Source organism: Chiloscyllium plagiosum, chromosome 15 (assembly GCF_004010195.1).
Source record: "Chiloscyllium plagiosum isolate BGI_BamShark_2017 chromosome 15, ASM401019v2, whole genome shotgun sequence".
NCBI lineage: Eukaryota > Metazoa > Chordata > Chondrichthyes > Orectolobiformes > Hemiscylliidae > Chiloscyllium > Chiloscyllium plagiosum.
This window is the reverse complement of record NC_057724.1, coordinates 45304802-45312424: the sequence shown is the minus strand read 5'-3', so window position 1 is coordinate 45312424 and position 7623 is coordinate 45304802. Positions and strand designations below refer to the sequence as shown.

The 7623-nt window shown below is 42.8% G+C and overlaps 1 protein-coding gene across 5 annotated transcripts in view; it reads left to right on the top strand.

Moving 5' to 3' along the window:
- Positions 1 to 6150: 6150 nt before the first annotated feature.
- Positions 6151 to 7623, top strand: part of LOC122557280 (synaptotagmin-like protein 2) — a 110197-nt gene continuing 108724 nt past the window's right edge. For 4 of the 5 annotated variants that reach the window (XM_043704811.1, XM_043704812.1, XM_043704813.1 and 1 more), the window contains exon 1: positions 6151 to 6271. The gene's annotated coding sequence lies outside the window, so the exon portion shown is untranslated. Of the gene's footprint in view, positions 6272 to 6387; positions 6511 to 7623 lie in introns of all 5 variants that reach the window. The other variant, XM_043704808.1, reaches the window with a different exon arrangement.

The following is a 7623-nucleotide window of genomic DNA, read 5'->3' as shown; positions in this document are numbered from 1 at the left end:
TTGGCCACTGCCAGTATTAGTTATCTAACCTGCACTCCGGCACTGAAGGGATGACATTAGAGAGAATCAGGACTTGTGGCTATTTCTCATTTTGAGTTGGTTTGTGTCCTGGTCCTGGCCTCAACACCAAACAGAAAATCGTGCCCGGGGTGTCTAGTTTAATCAGGTTTACTTTTAGGTGCAGGGAATCAGAACACAAAGGGTTAAAGAGAGATTGTACCGTGAGACTGTATTTACCCATCATATTTTTCTACAGGGAGGGTTAAAGCAGACTCACCCTCCAGCACCTCCCAATGTCCACATTATAAGTAGCATTTGTTAAGATTAGATTCCCTACAGTGTAGAAACAGGCCCTTCAGCCCAACAAGTCCACACCAACCCTCCAAAGTGCAACACAACAAGACCCATTCCCCTACATTTACCCCTGATTAATACGCCTCACACTATGGGCAATTTAGCATGGCCAATTCACCTAACCTGCACATCTTTGGACTGTGGGAGGAAACCAGAGCACCCGGTGGAAACCCACGCAGACACGGGGAGAATGTGCAAACTCCACCCAAACAGTCGCCTGAGACGGGAATTGAGCCCGGGTCCCTGGCGCTGTGAGGCAGCAGTGCTAACCACTGAGCCACCGTGTCGCCCCGGGGGATTCAGCTACTTGTTTAATCTGTTATCTTGACTCAGGCATGGTTATTAGAAAAGTAGAGAAATGGCAGTCATGAATGGCAGGGAGATGGGGAGGATTTCTAAATATTCTAGATTACAGATTACAGATTGTCAGGGACTAAATATGCAACCCAAGAGGCTCATCAGATTCCAACACATTGACCCCGTGGGAAGCTTGAACTTAGAATAGAAAATTTTCCTGCGACCTCCCCCCCCCCCCCCCACTGCCACCCCAAACCCCAGGACCCTCCACAAAAGTCACCAACTTTGAGTTAGAGTCAGGAACAACTCTGATTTACTTCTTGCATTGTTACACAGGAAATGTTAGACAGAAAAGTCCTGATCTAACTCTTGAGTAACTGCACAATTAGTTCTCAATTACTCAGAGTGATACACCTCCCAATGTTCCTCTTGAACATCTGGCTATCCCCAATCCCTGCCCAAATCGCTCCAGGCCAAACGTGATTAAATCTCACCACCAGACTATCGCTCGGGGTGTATGTCAATGGTTCCCAACCAGCTAACCATCCCTGACTTGACACAATGACCCCGATTCACTCACTCTCTCACTCTCTCACTCACTCACACACTCACACACTTACTCAATCATTCACTCACCAAAATCACTCACTCAATCATTTACTCACTCTTGTCCTCGCTCACTCATTCACTCAGTTGCTCACTCAATCTATCTCAATTCAATCACTCACTCTCTCACTCACTCATGCACTCACACACTCACTCAATCACTCACTTGCTCAATCATTCATTCACTCACTAACTCATTTAATAAATCACTCAACACACAGTCACTCACTCTCTCACTCACCCACTCAAATCACTCACTAACTTACTCACACTCACTCAAATATGCACTCATTCACTCAATCACTCACTCAAATCACTCGCCCAGTCATTCACTCACTCACTTACTCATTCACTCATTCTTACTCAATCATTCACTCTCACTCAATCATTCAGTCACTCAATCACTCAATCATTTACTCACTCACATTCACTCAATCACTCAGCACTCAATCACTCAAATCATTCATTCAATCATTCACTCACTCATGCATTCACTCAATTGCTCTCTTGCTCACTCATTCACTCACTCACTTAGTCACTCTCGACTCAAATCACTCACTCTCTCACTCATTCATTTACATACTCACTCACTCATTCACACACATTCAAAAACTTATCCAAGCATTCACTCAGACAAATCACTTCCTCAATCACTCACACACTCACTCACTAAAATACTTACTCATTCAATCATTCAAATCACTTCCTCAATTATTCACTCACTCCCTCATTTACTCATTCAGTCACTAACACTCTCATTCAATCACTCACTCACACTCACTCTTTCACTCAAATACTCACTCAAATCAGTCATTCAATCATTCACTCATTCAATCACACATTCACACTTTCACTCAAACACCCACCACTCACTCACTCACTCACACATTTCCATCTCCCTTTTGACCTTCCTGCCTGTCCACCTACCCCACCTCACATTTATCATCCTGCCCACCCATCATCCTTCCTACCCACTACCCTACTCAACTGCTATTCGACCACCCACTCACCTAGCACCCTACGCACTCACCATCCGTCTACCTACCACATTACCTATCTGCCACCTGCCAACCAACATTGCCACAGTAAGCTCCCCTTAAAGCAGCATTACCAAACTATACTATGCCAAAATAAGGGTCACAATAAAAATATTTCTTCCCAAATGAGCCATGATTATATTCAAAACACCTCCAATCAGTCTGTAGTCATGACCCTAAATTTCTAGTTGCCTGGCATTTTAATTCTCCATTCCTTTTCTACTCTGACCACACTGTCCTTCAATGAAGCTCAACATAAGGAACTTTACAGCCTTTCAGACTCAACGTGAATTTAACAAATTCAAGTCATGATCACTGCTCCCATTTCTTTCAACTGTTGTTGATTCTGCTGCTGCTAATTATATTTCCACCAGACCCATGTATGGTTTCTTTACTTGTCCAATTACCATCTTCTTTGGTCTTCAGCAATTATCTGTTTTGTCATTTAATCTCCTCTGCATTTGATTTCATCAGACAACCTCCCTTTTGTTCATTTCCCATCCTCTCTTCCGTACTTGCTGAAAACCTGTTACATTTCTAACATGTTGCCATCAACATGAAACATTGGTGAGTGGAGCCATCAGGGTTATACCATGGGCTGCCAGGATTTTATTAGAATCTGAGCAGTCTCCAGCCACATGGGCAGTCACTCACAACTGTCCATTTGCAGCAGGTCAGGGCATTCCAGCCAGACATTCCACAGCTGAAAGAGAAGGCTACAGGCAGAGCAACCCCACTCCCCCATCCAGGCACCAATACAATTCCCAGAGTGATGTTCTCTCTGATGCTCAACCTTAGCTAGAGTTCCTTTATTTCAAATTCACTTGTGGGACATGGGTGTCGCTAGATGACCAGTATTTATTGTCCGCCCCTTGCTGCCTATGAGAAGGTAGTAGTGAGCTGTGCTTGAACCATTGCTGTCCACATGCTGTAAATTCACCCACAATGAAATTAGGGTGGGTGAAGGAATGGTGATATATTTCCATGTCATGCCAGTGAGTGGCTTGGAAGGGATCTTTCAGGTGGTGGTATTCCCATGTATCTGCTGCCCTTGTCCTTCTAGATGTAAGTGTTCGTGGGTTTGGAAGGCGCTGTCTGAGAATCTTTGGTGAATTTCTGCATAGCATCTCATAGATAGTACACACTGCTTCTACTGAGTGTCAGTGGTAGAGGGTGTGGTTGCTTGTGGATAAAGTGCCAATCAAGTGGCCTGCTTTGTTCTGGATGGTGTCAAGCTTCTAAACTGCAGACATCCAGGCAAGAGGGGAGCATTCCATCACACTCCTGACTTGTGGCTTGTAGACTCTTCTGGGGAGTCAGGAGATGAGTTACTCGCCACAGTGTTCCTTACCTCTGACCTGGTCTTGTCAGCACTTGGTTTAGGTGGTGGGTCCAATTGACTTACTGATCAATCACAACTCCAAGGATGTTGATAGTGAGGGATTCAATAATGGTAACACTATTGAATGTCAAGGGAGATGATTAGATTATCTCTTATTGAAGATTGTCATTGCCTGGCATTTGCGTGGCATGAATATTACTTGCCACCTGTTTACCCAAGCCTGGCTATTGTCTGGATCTTGTTACATTTGAATGTGAACGGCTTCAGCATCTGAGGAGTCGCGATTGGTGTTGACTATTGTGCTATCATCGGTGAACATCACCACTTCTGACCTTATGATTGAGGGAAGGTCATCGATGAACAGCTGAAGATGGTTGGGCCTAGGACACTACCCTGAGGAGCTCCTGTAGACATCTCCTGGGGCTGAGACGACCAACCTCCAACAACCACAACCATGTTTCTATGTGTCAGGTATTACTCTAACCAACAGAGAGTTTACCCCCGGTACCCTTGTTTCTAGTTATGCTACCGGCTCCTTCATGCCACACTCAATTGAATGTGGCCTTGAATTCAAGGGTTGTCACTCTTGCCTCACCTCTGGAATTCAACTGTTTTGTCCATGTGTGAGTGAAGGCTGTAATGAAGTCAGGAGCCGAGTGGCCCTAATGGAACCCAAACTGGGCATCGCTCAGCAGGCTATTGCTGAGAAACTACAGCTTGATAGCATTATTGATGACATTTTCCATCACTTTACTAATGATTGTGGGTGCACTGATGAGTGTTAATTGGCCAGGTTAGATTTGTCCTGTTTTTTGTGTATACCTGGGCAATTTTCCACATTGTAGGGTAGATGCCAGTGTTGTAACTGCACTGGAACAGCTTGGCCAGGAGAATGGCAAGTTCTGGAGCATAAGTCTTCAGTATGAATACCAGAATGTTGTCAGGGGCATAGCCAATGCAATATTCAATGCCTCCAACCGTTTCTTTATATCATGAGGAGTGAATCGAACTGGCTGAAGATTGGCATCTGTGAGGCTGGGAACCACTGGAGGAGACTGAAATGGATCATCCACTCAACACTTCTGGCTGAAGATTGCTGCAAATGCTTCAGCTTTATCTTTTGGACTAATGTGCTGGGCTCTCCCAATATTGGGGATGAAGATATTTGTGGAGTCTCCTACTCCCATGAGTTGTTTAATTGTCCACCATTTACATCTGGATGTGGCAGGACTGCAGAGCTTAGGTCTGATCTGTTGGTTGTGAGATCACTTTGCTCTGTCCAGCACTTGTGGCTTGTGCTTTTTGGTGTGTAAGTAGTCCTGTTTGGTAGCTTCACCAGGTTGACATACAGAACTACTGGTAATTCTTCTATGATGTGATTGTTGCATTTTTGTGCAACCCTGCATTATAAAAAAATTGCGCTTTAGAAATAGCACTCAAGTGTTGGTGATGTAATCACATTACAGCCAACACAAATTTTAAAAGTACATGGTTTGGAAACTGTGTCGCTAATTCATCAATCGCGTTACAGCGAATTCGCATTAATGAAACACGTGCTATTGCAGAATGACCTGTATTCAGGAATTTATTTATCTGGCAGTGTCCTGAGATATCTCCCCTGCTTTAGTTGTGTCAATCTGACTATGGGGTTGCTGAGGCATCAGAGTTGCTGGCCTCTGACCTGTTGGATGAAAGATTGGGCAAAGGCCATTTGGGAGGTCTCTTTTAATAAAATTGCTGAGTTAATCTGGTACTGTTAAGTGGGGAGGGGGTTGATGGTATTGGAACGTATATTTGGTTTTATATTTGAGGTTCTGAAGTTTGCAATAAGATCTTGGCCGTTAACTTTATTTTCCTTCTTTTGGATTCTCCTTGACGTGCTGAATATTTACAGCATTTTCTTCTTTTGGTGCAGATTTTCAGCATCTGCAGCATTTTGTCCTTGAACAATTGGACTCTTCATCACAATTAACAATGAACAGAACACTAGATACAAGTTGTATTGGGAAGATATCACCTGCATTCCATGTCACAACATAGTGAATCATAACAAAAATATGATTTCCAGGTGCCGGTGTTGGACTGGGATGTACAAAGTTAAAAATCACATAACACCAGGTATAGTCCAACAGGTTCATTTGGAAGCACTAGCTTTTGGAGGTGGTTGTGATGAAGGAGCAGTGCTCCAAAAGCTAGTGCTTCCAAATAAACCTGTTGGACTATAAACTGGTGTTGTGTGATTTTTTTTACTTTATAACAAAAATATACTTTGAAACATGCTAAACAATGTTTAAAAAGTTTGCAAAGCACTTTGCAATGCCATTGTTTACTTTAATTGTGAGCAAATTCTTCTATATATATTATTCAGATTGTTTAATTCCAATGGAAATATAACTATTTTGATCACCTGAGACTCAAACAGAAAGCTGTATCATGACGTGGATTTTGTTGTCAGAATCCATTCCAGGTTTTCCCTGTGTTGGTGACTGGTTATTGAGCAGGGTGTGCACAGCTACTTGTAAAGAGATCCTGTCAGGGTGGGTGTGAGGACAAATTGTACAGTTTTCCTGCTTAGACGAATACTGTTTTAGTTTGGTAACCTCCTCTTGACACCTGATGCAATTAATGATTGAAGGTAAATGTTTCTTTGTTTTTTATTTTGATGGCTGCTATACGTATTGCTGGATGTTTAAACTGAATTTTTCTAGTTATGGGAATCCATGTTCTGGAACTTTTGTTTTCACTTTAAAGGAAGCCAATAAGCCGCCTTACTCTAAAACCAAATATTTGGGTGTTAGCTGGAATGGTTTTAGTTGCAGTAGCCGGTGAGGTTTCTTTAGAACACCTCTGATTGTTCTCAGTTTTCTTCATCAGGTGAGTGGTATATAGATTTCTGTACATTGTGACTCCGTGTACATTAGCTATCGTCAGCACTGATCGCCAAATCTATCTGCCTCTGGTTAAGTATCGTTATCTTCCCCAGCCCTTTGCCTGCGGTACTGTTTGCACATTTCTTTGCGTTGTTATCCTTTGAGTTTGAAGAGATAGTTTCGTTGATGAAATGTGAAGAAGTGGCGTTGGATTGGATGAGGTCAATCAGTCCCTGGAACCTGTGCATTCAGGTGGATCACGGCTGATCCGACTCTTCAGCTCCAGCATTCTTCCGCATCCAACTACCCACCTACACATCAAAAATATATAGCTATTTCTGATCTCAGCTTTCAATTTCAATTAACTGAGCATGTACAGCCTTTTAGGGGAGCGATTCCAGTTTTTCACGACACATTTGTTTGGGGATGGTGATGTGTTTTCTGATTCCATATCTGACTCTTAAGTTTAAGATTATGCTGTATTGTCCTGGATTCTTCAACCCGAGGAAGTCGCATATCTATATCCATTCCACAGAATCTCTTCATAATTTCAAATACCCTCATTAGACCATCCTGTAAATCTGAGAGAACAGAAACTGAGTTTTGTAAACTGTCCTGGTAATTTGATCCTTTGAAGATCTAGTATAAATCCCATGAAACTGCACTTCTTCCAAGATCATTATATCTTTCCTGAGGTTAGAAGGCCATAAACAAATGTAGCAGTTTGGGTGGGATTTGGCCAAGGCTCTTAGCATCAGCAATATAAAAATATTACTGTCCAGAAGGCATCAGTTGTAACTTGTTCCAACACGGAGATGGTTTGAATGAAAACCCAACATGTTCCCAAAAAGAAGAAAAATGGATGCCCAAAAATAGAGTTTCCGGAATGACAAAAGAACGAAAGATTAAAATGACACCAAAAAGAAGATTTATAATAAGCAGATTGGCATCACTCCTGATTCCCAACGACGGGCCTTTGCCTGAAATATCAACTCTCCTGCACCTCTGATACTGTCTGACCTGCTGTGCTTTTCCAGCACCACACTCTCAACTCTAATCTCCAGCACCTGCAGTCCTCACGTTCGCCTGGCATCACTCAATGTCAACAAGTAAATGC